This window comes from Pan paniscus, chromosome 7, assembly GCF_029289425.2.
Source record: "Pan paniscus chromosome 7, NHGRI_mPanPan1-v2.0_pri, whole genome shotgun sequence".
NCBI lineage: Eukaryota > Metazoa > Chordata > Mammalia > Primates > Hominidae > Pan > Pan paniscus.
Window position 1 is genome coordinate 97,290,623 of NC_073256.2, and position 24,740 is coordinate 97,315,362.

General features: G+C 38.4%; 1 protein-coding gene and 1 long non-coding RNA gene across 3 annotated transcripts in view; one reads left to right on the top strand and one right to left on the bottom strand.

The window, feature by feature from the left end:
• The window catches only part of FABP12 (fatty acid binding protein 12), a 36,499-nt gene extending 27,786 nt beyond the window's left edge, over positions 1–8,713 (bottom strand). Inside the window, exon 1 of the mRNA XM_034966276.3 lies at positions 8,225–8,713. The gene's annotated coding sequence lies outside the window, so the exon portion shown is untranslated. The remainder of the gene's footprint in view (positions 1–8,224) is intronic.
• Positions 1–24,740, top strand: part of LOC134730985 (uncharacterized) — a 304,042-nt gene that overhangs the window by 179,637 nt on the left and 99,665 nt on the right. The gene's annotated exons all lie outside the window — the stretch shown is intronic.

The following is a 24,740-nucleotide window of genomic DNA, read 5'->3' on the forward strand; positions in this document are numbered from 1 at the left end:
TTCACTGATAAATCTCAAATGCTTTGACCAGGGCCTGGCACACAGTAGAAGATGATGAATATTTGAAGAATTGATTGGATATAGTAGGTAACTTAGAAGAATGGATTGAGAATATTATCCAAGTTTTGGGCTTGGGAAACTGAGAAGCTAGTGGTTCCATTTACTGAGAGAGGAAGGAAAAAAAGGGGATGTCCAGGGGGAACAATGGGACCAGTCATGTTTTAGATATGCTTTGTTTGACAAAACTTTGAAACATGGAAATGTGAAGTAGGGAGTGAGAACTCAGGAGAAAGTTCGGGGCTAGGGATTTGTGAATCTTTAATGTAATTTTTATTTTATCAATGGAACATTTAATGTGACCCTGGTGGAGATGGCTATGTAAGGCATGCAGAGGAAAAACAGAGGAATATCTAAGATGCACCCCAAGGAACACTAACATTTAAGAGACCTAGAGAAGAAGGGATTTCTCTCTTTCTCCAGATACCTATTTTGCACCTTCTTCATAATATGCCACTAGACCTATCTCTTCCAGGAGCTCTTATTTTATTAACCTTGACTCAAGAAGAGAGAACATTGATATCTATAATTTCTCAAAATCCCTTGGTGTCTAAAATGTATGGCCGGTTGATCACTTCTTCATTTGCTACCTTAAATCTTGTTTCCAACCTAACAAAGATTTTGGACACAGTGCTATTGTATCAATTTATACTATATTTTCGCAGTGCTATTGTACCAATTTATACTATATTTTCACTTGATATGGTAAAGTCATAGTCACAGACATCCAGTTTAATGGTAATTATTATCATTTTTTTTCTGCAGAGCAGAATTATCAAATTCAGAAATGGGAGAACCTAGAGAAAGCATCTGTCATGCTTTTATTTTACACAGGGAATTTGTACTTACTCAAGATTTTTCGGTGGCAGAATGGAGATTTGAATGCAGAGTTTCTAGCTCGCAGTTCAGGCTTATCCCACTATTCTACCCTGTGTCTCATACTTTCATAAGTTTTAGTTTCTGTGCTTATTTAGGTTAAAACCCCTTGAAGGCAAAGACCATGTTACTTTTGTAGTGTTTCTTCATCCTCGATGTACGTAGTGCAGTGCTCAAATGTAGAGAAGGGGAAAAGGAGCCCTGGGGCTGATGTTCTGGATGCTACAGGGTCACTGTTCAAAATGATCGGACAATTCCCTTGCAACATAACAAGGGTTTCTTTCACTCATGTAACCTTGGTGTCAAAGATGCAGCACGCAGAGAATCTAAGTACTTCATTAAGGTGTCCCATTCCTTTAGCTCCAGAAGACTTCTTAACTGACCTATCCTGTAGCTTAAATCCACCCCCTTCCACTTGCAACCACACAGTGTATCAAAATTAAGTATTATTTTAAAAATCAGTAATATATGCATATAATGCCAGTTTATGATACAGCTATCTTGAGGGTGTCATTCTCTTTGCTCAGTTGTGCAAGGCACCTAAATTTATCAAGGACACCAAAGATAATGGCAAGGGAGTGTTGGCTTATACAAACAATACCGTCTGTATTTTCCGACTGGATATTAAAATAACAATAGAAGCCACATTGGAAGGCCTACTATATGCAAAGCTCTGTACTAGATGCCTTGCATAAATAAACCTATTTCAATCCCCTCAAAAACTGTAAGGTGCAGAAACCAAGAATCAGAGATTGTGGGGGATTTTCCTAAGGATACACAGTCCCTAAATGGGAGAGTCAGGATTTGAACTCAGATCTGATTCCAAAACCCATTCCCTTCTCATTATGATACATTGAAATAACTGAAATTCAACCTTCTGTTTATCTCTCAATAGTAAAGAATATTATTTTTATTCTACAGGAACCACATTCTACTGTGTAGGAGCTGCGACAGTAACCAACTCATCCTGCCCTACTCACAGTATAGCATCTTTAGGCATTGACTACAATCAGCCAAGTCACCGGCTGAGGGGAAGAACAAGAACCAACCTTGAACTATGATCTAAGACAGGGTGTCCAATCTTTTGGCTTCCCTGGGCCCCATTGAAAGAGAAGAATTGTCTCGGGCTACACATAAAATACACCAACACTAACGATAACTGATGAGCTTAAAAAAAAAATCACAAACACATAAATCTCATAAGGTTCTAAGAAAGTTTACGAATTTGTGTTGGGCGGCATTCAAAGCCATGCTAGGTCGTGTGTGGCCCAGGTGGGCCACAGGTTGAACAAGCTTGATCTTAGATAAAGTGGTTCTGACCTTCAGCCTAAATTCCTCTCACTAGCGTTTGAGATGGAATGAGGTCAGGGCACACACTTTCATGTTTTCTTGCTACAGATTACTTGGATGAGAAATTTCCCTCTGAAAATACTAAAAAAATGAAGAGGAAAACAGCTACTTCACCCTTAATTCTGACCAAGAAGGGAAAATTGTGAACTAAAAGGCAGTCACATGTTCCTTGGGAAAGAAACAATCACATGATCTTCTTTTAATTAGCCAGATAATAAAACCATGGATTTGTTAGTCAAAATATATTTGACTATTCTATGCCAGACATTGTTCTAGGCACAGGAGAGAACAAGACAAAGACCCATAGCCTCGGATTGCTGACATTTCTATGTACAGAGAAAAATAGACAAATAAACATTAAGATTTCAACATTTATCCTAGAGTTTAGAAAATCTAACTTTAATTGTTTTTAGAAATTTTTAAAATCCAAAGTCCTAATACCAGACAAATGGTTCCAATTTTTCTTTTTGATTTTTAAAAAATTTACAATAAGATACTTTGAAAATGGAAACCTGGTTTTAAAGTGAAAATGTATTCAGTGACTAATGAAATTTCCATGGGAACAGTGGAAAGAATACTGTCACAAAGGATAGTTGCCATCTTTTGATGGTTATTTAAAGTCTTGGATATGTTAGAAAATGTATCGCAATTTTAAAATCAGTATTCTTTGTTACTTTGTATCAATTCAATTAAGGCAACATCCTATTCCATAGTGAAAATATAGCTATTCTGTTAAACTCCAGCTTGGAATACATTTTAAAGTGCATTCTTAATAAAAAATTTTAAATAGGAGAACATGGAACAAAATTAAAAGTATTCAGGAAAATAATTTTATACCTAGAGACACTAGAGAAGAAGGTTAACTCAAGAGTGACCAAAGACTTTAGATGTTCTAGTATTTTTTTTTCTTTTTAGAAATTAGACAAATTTAGTTTGTGGAAAATTGCTAGAATGAATTCATGAATATAGTTTGCGAGCATGTAGGAAATGAAATGGTGATTTTTAGGGGATCATGGGTATCTTGGTAACAAATCATGCTTTTTTAATGAGCAGAACAAAATGTGCCACAAACACAGTGCCTTGGTATTTATAAATCATTTTCCAAAATTTTTCACAATATCTATATAAATAAGATTTTTTAAATTGTATGTATAACACTATAGTTGGCAAGTTTCATTCCTGGTTCCACAATAACACTGATTAGTGGTTGGATGGAAAGCCAGCAGGAATGCGTTGTGTCTGTTCCTGTTTAACATTTCTGCAAGTGATTTGGTGAGGATACAGAAGGCATGTTATTGAATGTGTAGATGCACAAAGTTTAGGGTAAAAGTTAATGTGTTTGAAAAAAGAGGTTATATTAAAAATACCTTCATTGACTGGAACAATTGGAAAGGACATACTTGTCTGCCTACAGGGACAGAAAACTCATTACCATGGTGGCCTTTTCATTGGGTTTGCTAGGGCCAGAATCCAGAACTCATTGAGTACTTCTTCTTATAGCATATATAGCAATTCATTAACATTGGGGAATAATAATAATACAATAGTCATTGTCCAGAAAGGACTAACTTTAATGGTAAAAGATAGGCTTTTTTTGTCATCATTTTCTTCAAAAGAATAAAAATATAAAATATTAAAGTAGGAAAATATCCCATAGAAATAATGCATTCTAACTTTTCTCTTTTAATACAAAGATCTTCTATAACATCACACATATGTGGCTATCAAACCTTATTTATATATATAAAAATATATAATTATTATTTTATTTTAAATATATATTTATATAAATTATTATTTTATACATATATTATATATATATAGTGCTTAAAACAGTGCCTAGAACTTACTCACTCAAAAAATATTTGTTGATTAAATGATTTTATGAAAGGGAAGTGTACATCTTTTTTTTTTTTTTTTTTTTTTTTTTCTGAGACGGAGTCTTGCTCTGTCACCCAGGATGGAGCACAGTGGTGTGATCTTGGCTCACTACAACCTCTGCCTCCCAGATTCAAGCGATTCTCCTGCCTCAGCCTCTTGGGTAGCTGGGATTACAGGCATGCACCACCATTTCCAGCTTATTTTTGTATTTTTAGTAGAGACGGAGTTTCACTATGTTGGCCAGGCTGGTCTCGAATTCCTGACCTCAGGTGATCCGCCCACCTCGGCCTCCCAAAGTGCTGGGATTACAGGCATGAGCCACCGCACCTGGCCAAGCTCACACCTTTCTTAAGTACCACATTTCATTTCTAGAAGGTACTAATTTTTGAAATAGTCTTCCTCATACTGAGTCAAACCCATTTTTCTGTAACTCTTTACTTATAAAACACAATTATGCTTTCCTGATATGGACAAAGTAAATCTAGCTGTCTTCCAAATATTTTAAGACAGTTGGCATTTTCCCTTTAAGTATTTGTTATTTTTTCCAGGTAGAAGTTAACTAACTCCTGAACCTTCTTCATATAACATGGTTTCCTATCCCTTCATCATTCTTATCATTTTCCTCTGAATGTGGGTCAAATTTTCAAGGATTTTCTTATTTCTTAAAATGTGTTGCCCTGAACTAAAGAACTCTTCAGATGAAAGTTGATCTGAACACCACAGCACATTATTGTAAGATATTAGCTATCATAGACTTATCATATATAAGCAGTGATTATTTCAGTCTGAAATCAATTAAAATCTTTAAGTGTTTTCTGAAACTACAGGGAACTCCTAGCTGACATCTGAGTTAAACATGTTAACGTTTTTTAAAAGTAAAATTATACTTTAGTTTTGTTTCCTATAGCGAGTCTTTTAGTTTCTCATTTTCTTAGCAGAAGGATAAAAATGAAGCATTTATTATAAGAAAAAGCTTTTTTTCCTGTAAAATCATTTAAATTTGGTTTTAAAATCTCATACAGGCCTAATCAGATAACATTCATTTTTCTCTGTGTTTAGTCCTGAGCTTTGAAAGTAACACCCTGGTGCTCATGGCCTTGGCCCTCCCTGGGCAGGAAGCCTGCCGAGGCCCTAGGTCAGCATGGGCACTCGGTGAGGGAGGTGCAGGAGGCCAGCTGGGGAAGAGGCCACTGGAGCACAGCAGAGCCAGATTGCCCAAGTTTCCCTCTAGGCCAAACAGACACGAAGATTGCATGAGCATTATTATTGGCAAATCGGGAACCTTGCTTCTCTACTGCGTGCTCTGAAAGGAGGAAGAATGCTAGGGTTTTTTCCCTGGAAGGGAGAAAAGAGTAAACAGACAAAAAAGCACATCAGGACACATTTCTCCCAGTCCTCCTCACATACTGAGGCTGGAATGAATATGAGTCAGAGGGGAGTCTCTTCCATATGGACCTAAGAGGGTGCATTGCAATTAGAGTAAGAATTCTGTTCATTCATCCTTAGGTAATGGATTTTGAGCAATTTGCAGGTCTAGGAAAGGTAACAGTAGATGTGAGGAAGATCCAGTCTGTACTCGCAGGAGCCCCCTCCTCCACCTTTCCTGCACCACAGTGAGCCAGCCCTGCCTACCCACTCTCTCTTCCAGGCTGCCGCAGGCCCTGAGCCTGCTCCACGTGAAGGCAGCCATGGCCAGGCAAAACCCGTGTGCCCTCAGGGGTCACATAGCCGAGATACTCTTGGCATTTAAGTGCATAGAAGTTGGGTGAGGGCAGGGCGCAGTGGCTCGTGCCTGTAATTCCAGCACTTTGGGAGGCCGAGGCAGGCAGATTGCGAGGTCAGGAGTTCGAGACCAGCCTGACCAACATAGTGAAACCCCATCTCTACTGAAAATACAAAAATTATCCGGGCATGGTGGCACATGCCTGTAATCCCAGCTACTTAGGAGGCTGAGGCAGGAGAATCGCTTGAACCCGGGAGGCAGCAGTTGCAGTGAGCTGAGATCATGCCACTGCACTCCAGCCTGGGGGACAAAGTAAGATTCCATCAAAAAAAAAAAAAGAAGTTGGATGAGTACTTCCAGGGGAAGGACAGAGAAGGAGGACCTACCAGTGACAGGGGACTCTTTCTAAGGTCCTGACAATTCCACTCCACCTCCAAACTTACACACTACACTCAGCCAAACACAAACTTGATCTGAGAAGACTCTTTCTCCTTAGAAGAGAGGTTAGCTACCATATCTTGTTCTCTGAGCATTCCCCTTTGGAGTCTTATCCCAAATTTCACCCATTTCAAGCCACTTATCAATGTATTCCTTCAAACACCTAACAGTTCTCTCCCTGAGAGGAGTTCCAGTGATAAAATTTTCTCCATTCCAAAGAGGGACACAACTTTGCAAGTCTAGACCATACATGCAGTTGGCTGCAGAGTAGCAGTCCCAGTGACGTTTTATGCCTCCCAGAGTTGTTAGGCTGTTAAACAGCTTTTCTGAGGCAAATAAAACAAGGCTATTTAAGAGTGGTACCTTGGAAAATGCCCTGATGGCCAACTGATCAAATATGGGATTGTCCAAGGCTAGATCTTATGTTCTTTTCATTTATGGGTCTAGGCCCCACTTCCTTTTCTAGGCCAGGGTGATCGGGGGCTGGTCCAAATGGAGCCAACAGTGATGTGATGGAAATGAGCTCTTTCTGCCTTGCCACGTAGCTTCTTTCCCTTGCCATGAGTCTAGTTTTCTGCAACTATAATAAATCTGGAATGGCAGATCCTTGATCTACACTTTTCTGAGACCTCAAAGAATGAGTCTTCCCCAGTAACACTGGCTAACTCTTTGCAGAAATTTCAGTGTCTGATGCTCTGTTCCTAAGAGTTCAAGAAAAACCTGGGTGAGCCTTGCAACACTACTGCCCCCTAGACTGGGGAGAGGTTCAAGCCACTGGATACAATAAGAGGTTAAAATTTGTCTACAGGATGAAGTGATCAACCTCTAGAGTCTAGTTCAGGAGGAAGCAATTTCATTTCTGAACTACTGAACCATAATTCACAAGTGGAAAGGATTCCCACATAGTTCAAACCATTCTTTGTAGGAATGCAATGTTCAGATATCATTATATGGGAAAATAATATGTTCTATTTATTTATTTGTTCTTTCTGTCCTTCCATCCTCATCCCCAGCCAAGACACAATCTTTTATTATGAATTCATTTTGAGAAAAAAATAATTAAAAATATTTCCCAACAGAATAGTTTCTCACCATTCCCTCAGCTATATTTACATATGGCTGCTGCAATGGTCTCCAGGTACAATGAAACGAAGACTTACAATAAAGAATGTCAGCTGAAGGAAATGAAGAAGTAAATAACCAGACATAATTGCCCCCTACTGCCCTCCCCTTGGCAGGTAATCACTTCTATTCTCTATTTTCCTCATACCTTTTTATGCTGAGGTGACAGGATTTGGAGAGACTTACCTTACCTCTAAACTCAAGAGAAGATGCTGGAACAAACCTCTAATTTACAAATTAAAGGAAAAATTTAAATGCAACACCATCTTTAAATTATAGTCAAGGCATTTCTCATCTTATTTTCCTTTCTTTTTTTTCTGGTTTTTGTGAACAAATAGCCTTGCTTTATTGGCCTCAAAAAAGGTTGTTTTACATTCTAAATACCGAACAGGCCATCCCCCCATCAGCCAGACAAAACACATTAGTGGATTGTATTCAGCCAGAGGAACACAACTTCGAAAGTCTAGACCATACATGCAATTTACTGTAGATTTTTAAAAATCTCATCTTTTATTTCTTCCAAGTTCCTCAAGAACTCTGTAGGAGTCATCATTACCTCATTTAGTCTCCTCAGCAACAAGTAAGAGAAATATTATCTCCATTTTACAGAAGCACAGACTGCAGAGAGATTGAGTTCCCCCAGGAGCACACAAGCTGGTAGGTGGCAGAGCTAAGCAAGGATGCTGTGACATTAAAGTCCATGCTCTTAATCCTTAGGCTGTGCTGCTTCTAGGTAGTAAGTGAGGAAAGCAAAAGTAACCTCCGTGTTGAACTCACATTTGGCTGTTGTATCTTCAGGGTGTTACTGTGGCCTGAGGAGCCACAGTGCTGCGAGGCAAAGGAGGGAAGGTGACCCGGCCACCCTTCTCTGCACACAACTTCTCATCCCACTCTATGTTTGTATCACATGTCTTTTCTAAGAACCTCTCGTTCTCTTTTCCCAGCCCCTAGAAGCAACAGGATTTGGTGGAAAATTGGCAGAATTTTTTCTTCCTAGTCTAGTCTATTTTTGGTCATTGTGAGAGCTCGGGCAAGTCCTAATTGTTCTCAGTTCCAAATCTCTAAAACAGAGTAATTATCTCCCACTCCTTCTGAAAGAATAAAATGATAACAGTGCATATGAAAGTACTTCATAAATGGGAAAATAATCTATACAATAGATTGGTCCAAGCTTAAGTTTGAAAAGTTGAGAACGCACTGGCAAAAAATAAAGTGGCATAAACTGATTTTTTTCTCTTCTAGTACTGTACCTAAGGTCATAAAACATATTGGTGATATGGAAGGTAGACAAAATGGCCAAATAGAAGCCTTCACCCATTGTTCTCCCTGCAGAAACACTAAATTGAACAACTATCCACACGTAAATCACCTTCATATGAAGCAAAAATCAGGTGAGTGATCACAGTATCTGGTTTTAACTTCATATCACTGAGAGAGGCACTGAAGAGGGTAGGAAAGACAGTCTTGAATCACCAATGGCACAGAGATAGAATCTGTGTGCATGGGGGAGGGAGGGCACGGTGATTGTGGGATTTTGCATTGGAACTCAGTACTGCCCTGTCAAAGCCAAAAGCAACACTAGAAGAACTCAGCCGGTGCCCACAGAGGGAGAACTGAGGCCAGCCCTAGGCAGAGGTGAATTATCCATCCCAGTGTTTGGAACCTGAGTTCTAGCTAGCCCCATCACTGAGGGGCAAAGTGCTCTGGGGTCCTAAATAAACTTAGAGGCCAGTCTAGGCCATAAGGACTGCAATTCCCAGGAAAGTCCTGGTGCAGTGCTAGGATTAGAGCCAGTGAACTTGGGATGCACATGACATAGTAAGCTACTATCCAGGGCATCCAGAGAAGTGCTTGTGTCATGCCTCTTCCAACACCAGGCAGTACAGCTCCCAGCCCCGAAAGGGATTATTTCCACTTGAGGAGAGGGGAGAATAAAGAAAACTTTATCTTGCAACTTGTATACCAGCTCAGCCACAGTAGGATAGGGCATCAGGCAAAGTCCTGAGGCCCCTATTCCAGATGCCAGCTCCCAGATACAACCTGGGCTAGAAGGGAACCTGCTGCCTTGAAGGGAAGGACCCAGTTCTGGCAGGATTCATCACCTGCTGACTAAAGAGCCCTGAATAATCAGCAGTGGTACCCAGGCAGTATCACCATAGCCCTTGGGTGAGACTCAGAGATGTGCTGGCTTCAGGGGTGACCCAGTCTTTTCCCACCTTGGGTGGCTGTGGGGAGGGACACCTTCTGCTTAAGAAAAAGAGAGAGAAAAGTAAAGGGACTTTGTCTTGTAGCTTACCTACCAGCTTGGCCACAGTAGGGTAGAACACCAAGTATCATCTTGGGATTCCCAATTCTAGGCCTTGGCTCTTGGATGTCATTTCTGGACCTGCTCTGGACCAGTCAGGAGCTCACTGCCCTGAAGGGAGAGCTCCACATCTGGCATTTACCACAGCTTAACTGAAGAGCCCTTAGGCCTTGAATGAACATTGGTGGTAGCCAGGCAGTACTCACTGTGGGCCTGGGGCAGTGGTGGCCACAAGAGAGAAGAGACTCCCCTGCTTGTGGAAAGGGAAAGAGTGAGAAGAACTTCATCTTGTGGCTTGGGTGCCAGCTTAGCTGCAGTAGAATAGAGCACCACGTAGATTCCTAAAGTTTCTGACTCTAGGCCCTGGATTCTAGATGGCATCTCTGGACCTGCACAGGTTCCGGGGGAACTTACTTACCTAAGGAGAGGATACAAGCCTGGTTGGCTTCACAGCCTCTGATCATAGAGTACTGGGGCCTTGAGCCTTGAGCAAATGTAAGTGGTAGTCAGGCAATGATTACAGCAGGACTTGTGTGAGACCCAGTGCTTTGCAAGCTTTAGGTCAGACCCAGCACAGACCCAGTGGGGGTGGCCACAGGGGTGCTTGTGCCACCCCTCCCCCAGCTCCAGGCAGCTCAGCACACAGAGAGATGCTTTGTTTGAGGGAAATGAAGGAGTGAAGACCAGTCTCTGCCTGTTAATCCAGATAATTCTTCTGTATCTTATCCAAGTCCACCAAGGTGGTACCTCTATGAGTCTGCAATAGCCACAGCATTACTGGGCTTGTGATACCCCTAAACAGATACAGCCACAGTGATCAAACACTTAGATCACAGCATGCAAGTCCCTTCAAATACCTAGAAAGCCTTCCCAAGAAGGATGAGTACAAACAAGCCCAGATTGCAAAGACTATAATAAATACCCAATTCTCCAATGCCCAGACACTGACAAACCTCCACAAACATCAAGACCAGCCAGGAAAATATGACCTCACCAAATGAACTAAATAAGGCACCAGTGACCAATCCTGGAGAGACAGAAATATATAACATTTCAGACAGGTAATAAGTAATTTTGAGGAAACAATGAAATTCAAGATAACACAGAGAAGAAATTCAGAGTCTGATCAGATAAATTTAATAGGGAGATTGAAATCATTGAAAAGAATCAAGCAGAAATTCTGAAGTTGAAAAATGCAACTGACATACTGAAGAATGCCTAAAAGTCTCTTAGCGGCAGAACTGATAAAGCAAAAGGATTAGTGATCTTGAAGGCAGGCTATTTGAAAATACACAGTCAACAGAGAAAAAGAAAGAAGAATAATAAAGAAAGAAACACACCCACAAGATCTAGTAAATACCCTCAAAATGGCAAATCTAAGAGTTATTGGCCTTAAAGAGTAGAGGCTTTAAAGAGTAGAGGCTTTAAAGAGTAGAGGGTAGAAAGTTTATTCAAAAGGATAATGACAGAGAACTTCCCAAACTTAGAGAAAGATATCAATATTTAAGTACAAGAAGGTTATGGGACACCAAGCAGATTTAACCCAAATATGACTACCTCAAAACATTTAATAATCAAACTCCAAAAGGTCAAGGATAAATAAAGAATCTTAAAAGCAGAAAGAGAAAAGAAACAAATAACATATGATGTTGCTCCAATATGTCTGGCAGAAGACTTCTCAGTGGAAACCTTACGAGGCCAAGAGAGAGTGGCATGGAATATGTAAAGTGCTGAAAGAAAAAAAAAACAACCTTTATCCCAGAATAGTACATCCAGCAAAAATATCCTTCAAACATGAAGAGAAATAAAGACTTTGCCAGACAAACGAAGGCTAAGGGAATTCATTGACCACACCTGTTCTACAAGAAATGCTGAAGGGAGTTCTTTAATCTGAAAGAAAAGGAAATTAGTGAGCAATAAGAAATCATCTGAAGGTATAAAACTCACTGGTAATAGAAAGTACACAGAAAAACACAGAATATTATAAAATATTATAATTGTGGAGTGTAAACTCCTGAAAACTTGAATAGAAAAACTGAAAGATAAACCAACAAAAATAACTACAACAGCGTTTCAAGATATAGACAATACAATAAGATAGAAATAAAAACAACAAAAAGTTCAAAAGTACAAAGACAAATGTAAAGTGTAGTTTGTATCAGTTTTCTCTCTGTCAGTTTGTTTATGCAATAGGCCCTAAGTTGTCATCAGTTTAAAATAATGGGTTATAAGGTGTTATTTGCAAGCTTAATGGTAACCTCAAATCAAAAAATGTAACAACAGATGCACAAAAAATAAAAAGCAATTAAAAGATACAACCATACAAAATCACCTTCACTAAAAGGAAGACAGAAAGAAAAGGAAAGACAAAACTGCAAAATAACCAGAAAACAAATAACAAACTGGTAGGAGTAAGTCTTTACTTATGAATAATAACATTGAATATAAATGGACTAAGCTCTCCAATCAAAAGAAATAGACTGTCTGAGTGGATTAAAAAACAGGACCCAATGATCTATTGCCTACAAGAGACACATTTCACCCATAATGACACATATAGGGTGAAAATAAAGGGATTAAAAAAAATCATACCAATGGAAACCAAAACAGAGCAGGAAAAGCTATAATCATATCAGACAAAATAGATTTCAAGAAAAAAAACTATAACAAGAAACAAAGAAGATCACTGTATAATGATAAAGGGGCCAATTCAGCAAGAAGATATAACATTTTAAATATAAATGCACCCAACACTGAGACACCCAGATATATAGAGCAAATATCTTTAGAGCTAAAGAGGGAAATACAGTCCAATACAATAATAGCTGGAGAATTCAGTGCCCCATATTCAGCATTAGACAGACTATCCAGACAGAAAAATCAGCAAAGAAACATTGGACTTAATCTGCATCATAGACCAAATGCACCTAATAGATATTTGCAGGACTTTTCATCCAATGGCTGCAGAATATACATTCTTCCTCAGCACATGGATCATTCTCAAGAATAGACCATAAGTTAGGTCATAAAACAAGGCTCTAAAAATTCAAAAAAATTGAAATTATATCATGTATCTTCTCTGACCAAATGGAATAACAAGAGGAATTTGGGGAACTATACAATCATGTAGAAATTAAACAATGTGTTGTTGAATGAGCAGTGGGTCAATGAAGAAATTAAGAAAAAAATTAAAAAATGTATTCAAACAAATGATAATGGAAGCACAAGATACCCAAACCTTTGGGATACAGCAAAAGCATTACTAAGAGGAAAGTTTATCAGTATAAGCACCTACATCAAAACAGAAGAAAAACTTCAAATATACAACCTAATGTTGCATCTTAAATAACTAGAAAATCAAGAGCAAACCGAATCTAAAATTAGGAGAAGAAAAGAATTAATAAAGATCAGAGCAGAAATAAATGACATTGAAATGAAGAAAACAATACAAAAGGTCAATAAAAGGAAAAGCTGGTTTCTTGAAAATATTAATAAAATCAACAAACCTTTACTCAGACTAAGAAAAAATGGGAGAAGACCCAATAAATAAAATCAAAGATAAAAAGGAAACATTACAACTGATACCACAAAAACTCAAAGGATCATTATTGGCTACTATAAGCAATTATATGCCAATAAATTGGAAAATCTAGAGGACATGAATACATTCCTAGACACATACAACCTACCAAGATTGAACCATAAGGAAATCCAAAACCTGAATAGACCAATAACAGGTAACAAGATAGAAGCCATAATAAAGTCTTCCAGCAAAGAATGCCATCAGTGACTTGATGGTGTCCCCGTGAATTCTACCAAACATTTAAAGAAGAACTAATACCAATTCTACTCAAACTATTCCAAAAAATCGAGGAAAAGGGAATACTTTCAAACTCATTCTACAAGGCCAGTATTACCCCGATACCAAAATCACACAAAGACATATCAAAAAAAGAAAACTACAAGCCAATATCTGTGATGAACATTCATGCAAAAGTTCTCAACAAAATACTATCAAACCAAATTTAACAATACATTAAAAAGATCATTCATCATAACCAAGGGAGATTTATCCTAGGGATCCAAAAATGGCTCAACATATGCAAATCAATCAGTGTGGCATATCCTATCAATAGAATGAAGGACAAAAACCATATGATCATTTCAATTGATGCTAAAAAATCATTTAATAAAATTCAAAATCCCTTCATGACCAAAAAAGCCCTCAAAAAAACCATATATAGAAGGAAAATATCTCAACACACTAAAAGCCATATAAGACAGACCCACACTAGTATCATACTGAATGGGAAAAAACTGAAAGCTTTTATTCTAAGATTTGGAAAGTGACAAGGATACCCACTGTCCCCAATATTATTCAGTATAGTACTGGAAGTCCTAGCTAGAGCAATCAGACGGGAGAAAGAAATAAAGGGCATCCAAATTGGAAAGGAAGAAGTCAAATTATCCTTGTTTGCAGATGATATAATCTTATATTTAGAAAAACCTAAAGACTCTATCAAAAAACGATTAGAGTCAACAAACAAATTTAGAAAAGTTGCAGTATACAAAATCAACATAAAAAAACCAGTAGCATTTCTACATGCCAACAGCAAACAATCTGAAAAAGAAATAAAGTAATCCCATTTACAATAGCTACAAATAAAATTAAATACCAAGAAATTAATTTAACCAAAGAAGTAGAAGATCTTCAATGAAAACTATAAACTATTGATGAAAGACATTGAAGAGGACACAAAAAAATGGAAAGATATTCCATGTTCGTGGATTGGAAGAATCAAGATTGTTAAAATGCCCGTACTACTAAAAGTAATCAAAGCATTGGTAGGGATTCAATACAGTCCCTATCAAAATACCAGCGATCTGCACAGAAATAGAAAAAATAATCCTAAAATTTATATGGAACCATAAAAGACTCAGAATAGCCAAAGCAATCCTGAGCAAAAAGAACAAAACTGAAGGAATCACATTACCTGACTTCAAATTACACTGCAGAGCTATGGTAACCAAAACAGATGGCACTGACATAAAAACAGACACATAGACCAATGGAACACAAGAGAACCCAGAAATAAATCCATAAATCTGGAGTAAACTCCTATGTGACAAAGGTGCCAAGAACATACATTGGAGAAAAGACAGTCTCTTCAATAAATGGTGCTGGAGAAACTGGATATCCATATGAAGAAGAATGAAACTAGACCCCTTTCTCTTGCCATATACAAAATTCAAATCAAAATGGATTAAAGATTTAAATCTAAGTCCACAAACTATGAAACTATTAAAATAAAAATATTGGGGAAACTCTTCAGGACACTGGACTGAGCAAAGATCTCTTGAGTAACACTCCACAAGGACAGGCAATAAAAGCAAAAGTGGATAAATGGGATCACATCGAGTTAAAAAGTTTCCACACAGCAAAGAAAACAATCAACAAAGTGAAGAGGCAACCCACAGAATGGGAGGATGTATTTGCAAACTATCCATCTGACAAGAGATTAATAACCAGAATATAGAAGAAGCTCAAACAACTCAATAGGAAAAAAACTAATAATCTGATTTAAAAATCGGCAAAAGATCTGAATAGATATTTCTCAAAAGAAGACATACAAATGGAAAACAGACATATAAAAAAGGTGCTCAACATCATCGATCATCAGAGAAGTAGAAATCAAGCTACAATGAGATATCATCTAACCTCAGTTAAAAATGGATTTTATCCAAAAGACAGGCAATAACAAATGCTGGTTAGGATGTGAAGAAAAGAGAACCCTTGAACACTGCTGATGGGAATGTAAATTAGTACAGTCACTATGGAGAACAATATGGAGATTCCTCAAAAAAACTAAAAATAGAACTACCATATGATGCAGCAACACCACGGCTAGGTAAATGCCCAAAATAGAGGAAATCAGTATATCAGACATATCTACACTCCCATGTTTGTTGCAGCACTATCCACAATTGCCAAAATTTGGAAGCAACCTAAGTGTCCATCAATGCACAAATGGATAAAGAAAATGTAGTACATATACACAATGGAATGCTAAGATCCTGTCATTTGTAGCAACATGGATGGAAGTGGAGTACATTATGTTAAGTGAAATAAGTCAGGCACAGAAAGACAAATTTTGCATTTTCTCACTTATTCTTGGGAGCTAAAAATTAAAGCAACTTAACTCATGGAGATTGAGAGTAGTATGATAGTTCCCAAAGGCTAAGAAGGGTGGTAGTGGATGGGTGGGGGAGTAGAGATGGTTATGGGTACAAAAATATAGTTAGATAGAATGAATAAGATCTATCACAACAGGGTGACTACAGTGAACAATCATTTACTGTAAATTTTAAAATAATAAAAACAATATAATTGGATTGTTTGTAACACACACAAAAAATAAATGTTTCGGGTGATGGATACCCCATTAACCCTGATGTAATAATTATACATTGTACACCTGAATCAAAATCGCATGTACCTCATAAATATATACATCTGATATATACCCACATAAAAATTTTTCAAAAAGTATTTGTGTTTAAAATGTTGACTTAATCAGATAGATGTTTCTTAGAAACCAAGATCGCCATCAAACCGGTTTTTCACATTGCGGTTATTGTATGGTTGTGTATTGTAGCCACATTAAACAATGATGAGGTCAAATGGAAACATACAGCCTTTCAACACTGGCTCCAAGAGATAGCATCTAGAAGAAACAGACTGATTCTGCAGAGTTCTGAAGGGAGCAGGTGACTTAGCAATTCTGTCTTCAGTTTCTCTGTGGTGAGTTGAGCACAAAAAGAGAGCAAAGCCTGAGGTTATGCTTCCTTTAGTCTGTATCTCTCAACAAAACAAAAAGAACAAACTGAAGAGACTGCAAACACAGTACATGCTCACTCCAAGATTGAGTAAGCAGTTTTAAACTATGGCAGCCCACTCAGAGGGCCCAATTTATTCCAAAAAGCTTTGGGAATGAAATGGGTTATTTACCCTTGTTAAACAAACCAGCAGCCTCTTAGTCATAAAAGCATTCCCTCCAGGTAATAACTATCATTTTCTTTAATATTATTGTTACGGGATCTTTGGGGTGTTGCTTTTCTGGCCAGAAACATGTGGCCGGTGGTGCCTTTGCCCAAGTTTTGCTCAGACCTACTGGGCTCGTTCTGCCCGCTCGGCCTGGCAGGCTGCACTCAGTTCATGCTACTGGCCTGAATCCCAAGCCTCCAAGGTAGACTGGAGTCAGGCATGGAGCTGCAAGGAGCATGGGGTCTGGCTACTGTGCAGTCAGGCATGCCAGTTGCTGCCACAGGGCGGGCAGCTCCAGGTGCCAGCATTGGTGCCAGCTTTCTGCAAGGCTGCAGCTGGACCCGGTGCATTGCAAACAGCTTCCCCAGCTGGCACCAGGGAATGTGGTGGTGCCCAGAAGCTTGGAGATGCCAAGCCCCACAGGGACCCAAAGAGGGAGTCACAGCCCTAGCTGAGGGAGCTCCCAGGTCTGGGATCCCCAAAGGGCTACAGCTCTTCTCTCCTTCTCTTTGCTCACAACATGGCAAGCAAGGGGCATGTTTCAGCCCCGTTTGTGTTATAGCAGCTCTTTAAGCCTCACCATTTGGCAGGTCCGAAGTTCTTGTTCTGCTACCAGGAAGAATGAGGCATGCAGACACCTGAAGGTTGAGCAAGACAAAGAGGAGCTTTATTGAGTAATAAAACAGTTCAGAGAAGACCGCAGTGGGCAGCTCCTCTTCGTTACCAGGGTGCCCTGACGAGTGTTCAGCTCCTAGCAGAGAGGGCAGCTCCTCTTTGTTACCAGGGTGCCCTGACGAGTGTTCGGCTCCTAGCAGAGAGGGCAGCTCCTCTTCGTTACCAGGGTGCCCTGACGAGTGTTCAGCTCCTAGCAGAGAGGGCAGCTCCTCTCAGCAGGCAGGTCGTCCTGACAGGTTTTCAGTTCTCAGCAGAGAGGGTACCTCTCTGCAGCTGGTTGTCCCATTGTCTCCAGCTCTCCGCAGAGAGGAGGCCCTAGAGTGGGTGGCTCCTTTCTGCAGGTAGCTTGTCCCATCGTCTGCAGCTCTCAGCAGAGAGGGTAGTTTCTCTCTGCAGCTAGTCGTCCTGTCATCTCTCAGTCCTCTGCTGTGCTCTGGCTAAACCCGGGACTTTTATTGCCTTAAAGGGGAGGAAGTGCGCACCAATTGGTTTATGGGTGGCCATGAGTGGGCCTAGAAAAGGTACCACAGGTCCCCACTCTGGTCCGCAGGACTGGAAGCCCAGCCCCCAGCCTTCAGGCCCTCCCTGGCCTTTCTCTGTCTTGTAGAATAGTGTCAATAGGATCGGTACCAATTCTTCTTTGAATGTCTGGTAGAATTCTGCTGTGAATCATCTGGTCCTGGACTTTTTTTGTAATTTTTTAATTACCATTTCAATCTCACTGCTTGTTATTGTTCTGTTCAGGGTATCTAAGTCTTCCTGATTTAAGCTAGGAGCATTGTATTTTTCCAGGAATTTATCCATCTCTTCTAGGTTTTCTAGTTTATGTGTGTGAAGGTGTTCATAGTAGCCTTGAATGATGTTTTGTATTAGAGTCGTGTCAGTTGCAATACCTACTGTTTTGTTTCTTAGTGAGGTTACTTTGATTTTCTCTCTTCTGTTCTTGGTTAATATTGCTAATGGTCTATCAATTTTATTTATCTTTTAAAGAACCAGCTTTTTGTTTCATTTATCTTTTGTATTTTTTTTGTTTCAATTTCATTTAGTTCTGCTCTGATCTTGGTTATTGCCTTTTTTCTGCTGGGTTTGGGTTTGGTTTGTTGTTCCTGTTTCTCTATTTCCTTGAGGTGTGACCTTAGAATGTCAGTTTGTGCACTTTCAGTCTTTTTGATGTAGGTGTGTAGGGCTATGAACTTTCATCTTAGCACTGCCTTTGCTATATCCCAGAGGTTTTGATAGGTTGTGTCATTATTGTCATTCAGTTCAAAGAATTTTTTAATTTCGATCTTGGTTTCGTTTTCAACCCCATGCTCATTCAAGAGCAGGTAATTGAATTTCCATGTATTTGAATGGTTTTGAAGGTTCCTTTTGGAGTTGATTTCCAGTTTTATTCCACTGTGGTCTGAGAGAGTGCTTGACATAATTTCAATTTCATGAATTGATTGAGGCTCGTTTTATGGCCTATCATATGGTCTTTCTTGGAGAAAGTTCCATGTGTTGTCAAACAGAATGTGTATTCTGCGGTTGTTGCATGAAATGTTCTGTATATACCTGTTAGGTCCATTTGTTCCAAGGTATAGTTAAAATCCATTGTTTCTTCGTTGACTTTCTGTCTTGATGACCTGTCTAGTGCTGTCAGTGGAGTATTGAAGTCCCCCACTATTATTTTGTTGCTGTCTGTCTTATTTCTTGAGTCTATTAGTTATTGTTTTATAAACTTGGGAGCTCCAGTGTTAGCTGTATATATGTTTAGGATTGTGATATTTTCCCTTTGGACAAGGCCTTTTACCATTATGTAATATCCCTCTTTGTCTCTTTTAACTGCTGTTGCTTTAAAGTTTGTTTTGTCTGATATAAAAATAGCTAGCCTCCTGTCAGATCAGTGGCAGCATTAGATTCTTAAGATTCTCATGGAAGCCTGAATCCTACTGTGAACTGCTCATGTGAGGGATCTAGGCTGCATGCTCCTTATGAGAATCTAACTAATGCCTGATGAAACCACCACTCCCCAAACCCCTGTCTATGGAAAAATTGTCTTCCACGAAATTGGTTTCTGGTGCTAGAAAGGCTGGGGACCGCTGTTCTATATAGCTAATCAGAAGCCTTTATTTAAAAACAAAACATCTTAACTGATAAGAAAGCAAATGTATTTGCAAATTAAAATGATAATTTTCAATCAACTAATATTTGGAGACTTTCTTGGCCAAAAATACACAGCTATAAGACTAATGACTTTTCTCTTAATTTCTAGCCTTTACTTATGATTTGAATGATATAACGATAGTGATAAAATCTCAAATAAGAAGCACAAAAAAATCCCATTTTCAATGCCACATTTATGAGATTAGCATTTAGAGGGGGGCCTTGAAATTTTTTTCCAGTGAATGATTCATATAAAATATTCATATATATTTCTCCAAATTTAATTTTTAATGTATAATATTTTCACACAACTAAAAATGCAAGTATGTATATAGTAAAAGGTCTTCTCCCACTCTAGTTCTCTATCAAGTATTTTTTATTATAGGCAATCGAAATTCCGAGGGCCTTGAGTATGTTTCCAGAGATGTTCTATGTTATATATAACACAAACACACACACACAAACACACAAACACACACACACACATTATACTATATATACTGTTCTGCACCTTGATTTTTCCACTTAACAATATATCTTAGACAATATATATTGGACATCACTCCATAAATACATAAATTGTTTCCTTTTTTAACAGAATAGCCATTTCACATTCAGTTAAATGGATATGCTGTTAGTATAGCCTAGGGTATGTTCCAGTAACAAACTATCCCCAAATCTGAGTGGCTTAAAACCACAAAGTTTTATTTCTAGCTCATGCTATATGTTTATCATGAGTTGGTCAGGAGTTCTATTCCATGTCTACATCAGTAGGCCATCCAGGCAAATGCAGCAAGCTTTATCTAGTCATTTTGGCAGTACAAAAGAGAATTTTAGACTCACACTAAAATTAAATGATTCCATCTAAAAGTGGCAGAAGTTATTTCTGTTTATGGCATTGGACAAAAGGGTCACATGGCCATATACCACCTCAATAGAACCAGGAAGTGCTGAAAACATTTGAGCATCCCTAATAACCAGAGGGTCTATCATACTTTTAAAATCAGTTTTCTACTGATGATCCTTTAGCTGTTTTCAATTATTTGCTACAATAAATAAATACTATAGTAAATGTGCACATGTCATTTTGCATGTGTGAATATATCTATAGGGTATATTCCTGGAAGTAGAATTTTGCATGTATCTTTACAAGTCTACCTGTGGCACACAGCACACCAAGAATTTAGTTTCTCCACATTTGACATACACTGAACACAGATTATTAAGATTATGTATTTATTTTTGAGGTGGGATATGAAAGCAAAAAGATATTTCAGTGGAGGTATTTCCTTCAAAGATCCCAAGAATATGTTGTATTAATTTTGATTTTACTAAATGTATTAGATAAAGAATATTATGTTTCTTGGCCTTCAGCTGCTTTAATATATTTAGTTATTATATGTATCTTCTTTTAGAAGTCTTCCAATGGCTGGGTGCAGTGGTCCACGTCTGTAATCCCAGCACTTTGGGAGGCTGAGGTGGGCAGATCACTTGAGGACAGGAGGTCAAGATCAGCCTGGTCAACAGGGCAAAACCTTGTCTCTATTAAAAACACACAAAAAAATAGCTGGGAATGGTGGCACAGGCCCGTAATTTCAGCTACTCAGGAGGCTGAAGTAGGAGAATCGCTTGAACCCGGGAGGTGGAGGTTGCAGTGAGCCGAGATTCCGCCATGCACTCTAGCCTGGGCGACAAAGTGAGACTCCGTCTCAAAAAAATAAGTAAATAAATAAATGAGGTCTTTCAGGGACACAATTTATTACAGTTATATTCTCTGAGCCAGAACTGGGAACAAGAATAGCTACAATGTTTTGTGTTTAAATCTTATTCCCAATATTCTCACAATTACTTTTACATTTCAGTTAAGTCAGAATCATAGTCCTGGATGTTGCACTAAAGGCTAGGATTAGATGATGGAATCCTCTAATTATTTGTTTTTACTAAATATCCCAATAGACCCATGGAAGGTTGATTGTGGTATATTAAAAAATTATTCTATGACTATATTAGTTTGGGAAGCATCAGGTTAAACACCAGTGAACTTTTTAACCACAGGACTTTACATAGCCTCGTTTAATATAGGTGCAGAAACTAAATTTCCGACATAAGAATACACCAGATGTTTTCTCAAATTTATTTCACCATGGAGCTAATGTTTTATGAGCTTCTGCCTAGAGAACCTAATTCTTAAAAGAATACATTTAGATAAATATTGGTTAATAGTACTAAAACCATAATTCGACAAGTAGCAATTGAGCATGAATTATATTTTAGTCCTATGTAATCATTCTGTGATTACATAAAAGTAGGCCAAAGTCCTTGTTTCAAGTAGTCTGCAGGCTTATGGGAAATAATAACACGAAAAATACAAGTCACTGCTATGTATACAGAATATAAATGAGAATTTGCCTGAGACAAAAGAATTATTTTCTTTTCTTTTCTTTTCTTTTTTTTTTTTTTCGAGACAGAGTCTTGCTCTGTCGCCCAGGCTGGAGTGCAATGGCATGATCTCAGCTCACCGCAACCTCCACCTCCCGGGTTCAAGCGATTCTCCTGCCTCAGCCTCCAGAGTAGCTGGGACTACAGGCACACGCCACCATGCCCGGCTAATTTTTGTAGTTTTAGTAGAGATGGGGTTTCACCATGTTGGTCAGGATGGTCTTGATCTCTTGACCTTGTGATCCGCCCACCTCGGCCTCCTAAAGTGCTGGGATTACAGGTGTGAGCCACTGCGCCCGGCCTATTTAATTTCCAATACAGAATCTGACACATTTGTTCAAGTTTCTTTTTTCTTTTTCTTTTTTTTTTTTTGAGAAAGAGTCTCGCTCTGTCACCCAGGCTGGAGTGCAGTGGCACAATCTTGGCTCACTGCAAGCTCTGCCTCCCTCCCGGGTTCACGCCATTCTCCTGCCTCAGACTGCGGAGTAGCTGGGACTACAGGCGCCCGCCACCACACCCAGCTAATTTTTTGTATTTTTAGTAGAGACGGGGTTTCACTGTGTTAGCCAGGATAGTCTCGATCTCCTGACCTCGTGATCCGCCCGCCTCTGCCTCCCAAAGTGCTGGGATTACCGGCGTGAGCCACCGCGCCCAGCCTCAAGTGTCTATTTTGATGTTCATTCACTTTTTCATTGTAAGGAATTAAATTACTTAGCACAAGAGAAAAACTTTTTTTTTTTGCAATCTAAAGTGTTCCCCAGTGAAATTCTGAGGAAACAAATGTTATCTCAGCTGACTCATGGCTTTAATTTTACTGTTTTCAGATTTCTCCGACAGCAATGAATAAAATAATTGCCTGACTAAAGAGGAGATATCCTCTTTAGATAAAACGACTGAAGACCTATTACCAAAATAGGGAAAAAGAAACAATCTCTATGAAAGAGTTTCAAATAAAAATATGTAGGTGCTTTGGACTTTTTTCTTTATTTTCTCAGCCATGTCATAAATGTTTAGATTGACAAATATCTGAGAAAAATCATCACATAAAAATCCCCCTAAAGCAAATGTCATTTTGATGCAATTAATTCTTGATTACTCTTTGACACTTGCTAAGCTTCTTTCAGATGAAAAAAGTATACTCTTGTTGGCATGTCACTAGTGTAATGCCCTCAAATATGTTAACATTATTCATGACTTCGTTCTTAGGTACATTTTGACTGAATTATCTTGAGTCAGGATATAAACAAAGTGATTTTACAAATAAATGTTTTGAAGGGAAGTTTCTTGAGATGCTTCTTTGATGATGTAAAGTCAAAGGTTTAACCATATTTCTTTCAGCAATTATCTGAAAATTGGTTTTTATTCTTAAAAATGTACAGATATGTCTATTTTATTTGCATTTATTCTCTTTCTTTTTTACCGAATGAAAAAAAAGTAACAGTGGGTTCTTATGAGCTATTTTACAAAGAAAAATTGAGTTCTCTTCTGAGACAAAACTGAGATGTAAACATACTGGTTTAAAATTTGTAAAACACAATGTACACACCTACTTTTCACCTGGTACTTGCCAGTAAGAGAAAAGCGTGACAATTGTCCCTATATTGTGGCATTTTGACCTTATTGGTCAACAGCTGTCAGCTCCTGTAGAGCTCCATCAAGCACCTAAACAAATATACCCCTGCCAGGCCACCTTTTAAACATATCTTTCCAAGTCCCTAGTGATACTAAAGTTAGAATGAGAGATTTAACATGTTTGTAAGTTTTTAGGTTCTAATTACAAATATATGTAATTTGTTAAAATTTTTTAATCTTATTTTGGTGTCACTTTATTTGCCCAATTTACTGCTATTTGAAATAGAAACTAATACACTTACATGCCTTTAGATGAACTCTATTTTACTTTTATAAGTTTTAATCTAAGCCATAACATCTTTGCTTTGAATATATTGTCAACAAAATGAGTTCATTAAATAAAACTCTTCTATTAATTAAAAAGGCCAGTGGTCTGCCCAAGTAACTACCTTATCATTCTCTACACAGGGTAAACAGACATTCAATATGTTGGTAAAAATATAGACTTATCACAAAAAAAAATAAAGAACTAGCATCTAGTCTTCTTTAGTTGTTTTAAGACACATTCTATGGACAAAGCATGTACTTTCTGCATCAGAATCCAGATGTTGGCCACAATCTAGTCTCTTGGAGTTTTCCATTGTCCCCCCAAAGGCAAAGTTCTGTCAATGCCTCTCAGCTGGACCCTAGGCACAAGTCTAGCTTATGCCCACCCACCCTGCCCAACTGTCTCCTTAAAACAGGCCTTTCTACCCATATTTTTGTTCATCCAGAAAGGGAAGCTACGGTAAGAGTCTTGAGTAAAATATACAACAGAATACTTTATAAATATAATAAATTCAATTTTATTCTTCCTATTGTGTAAGACTCGGGATAGACTGAGAACTTTTCCTGCTTCTCTAACATTTTTGATCCAAGCTGCTTTATCCTAGAGGTTCTCTTACTCTCAGGGGAGAAATAGCAGGACTTTGCTTTTGACTGCATGGCCTAAAAGCATGGCCTGGAGCAAGTCTCTAAGACAAGGGCAAGAGAAAATCAACAGGACGGGGAAAAGATTGAGAAGAGTCTGTTGCTGGGTAGAAATGCTAAACTCTAATCAGAGTGCCAACAAGGAT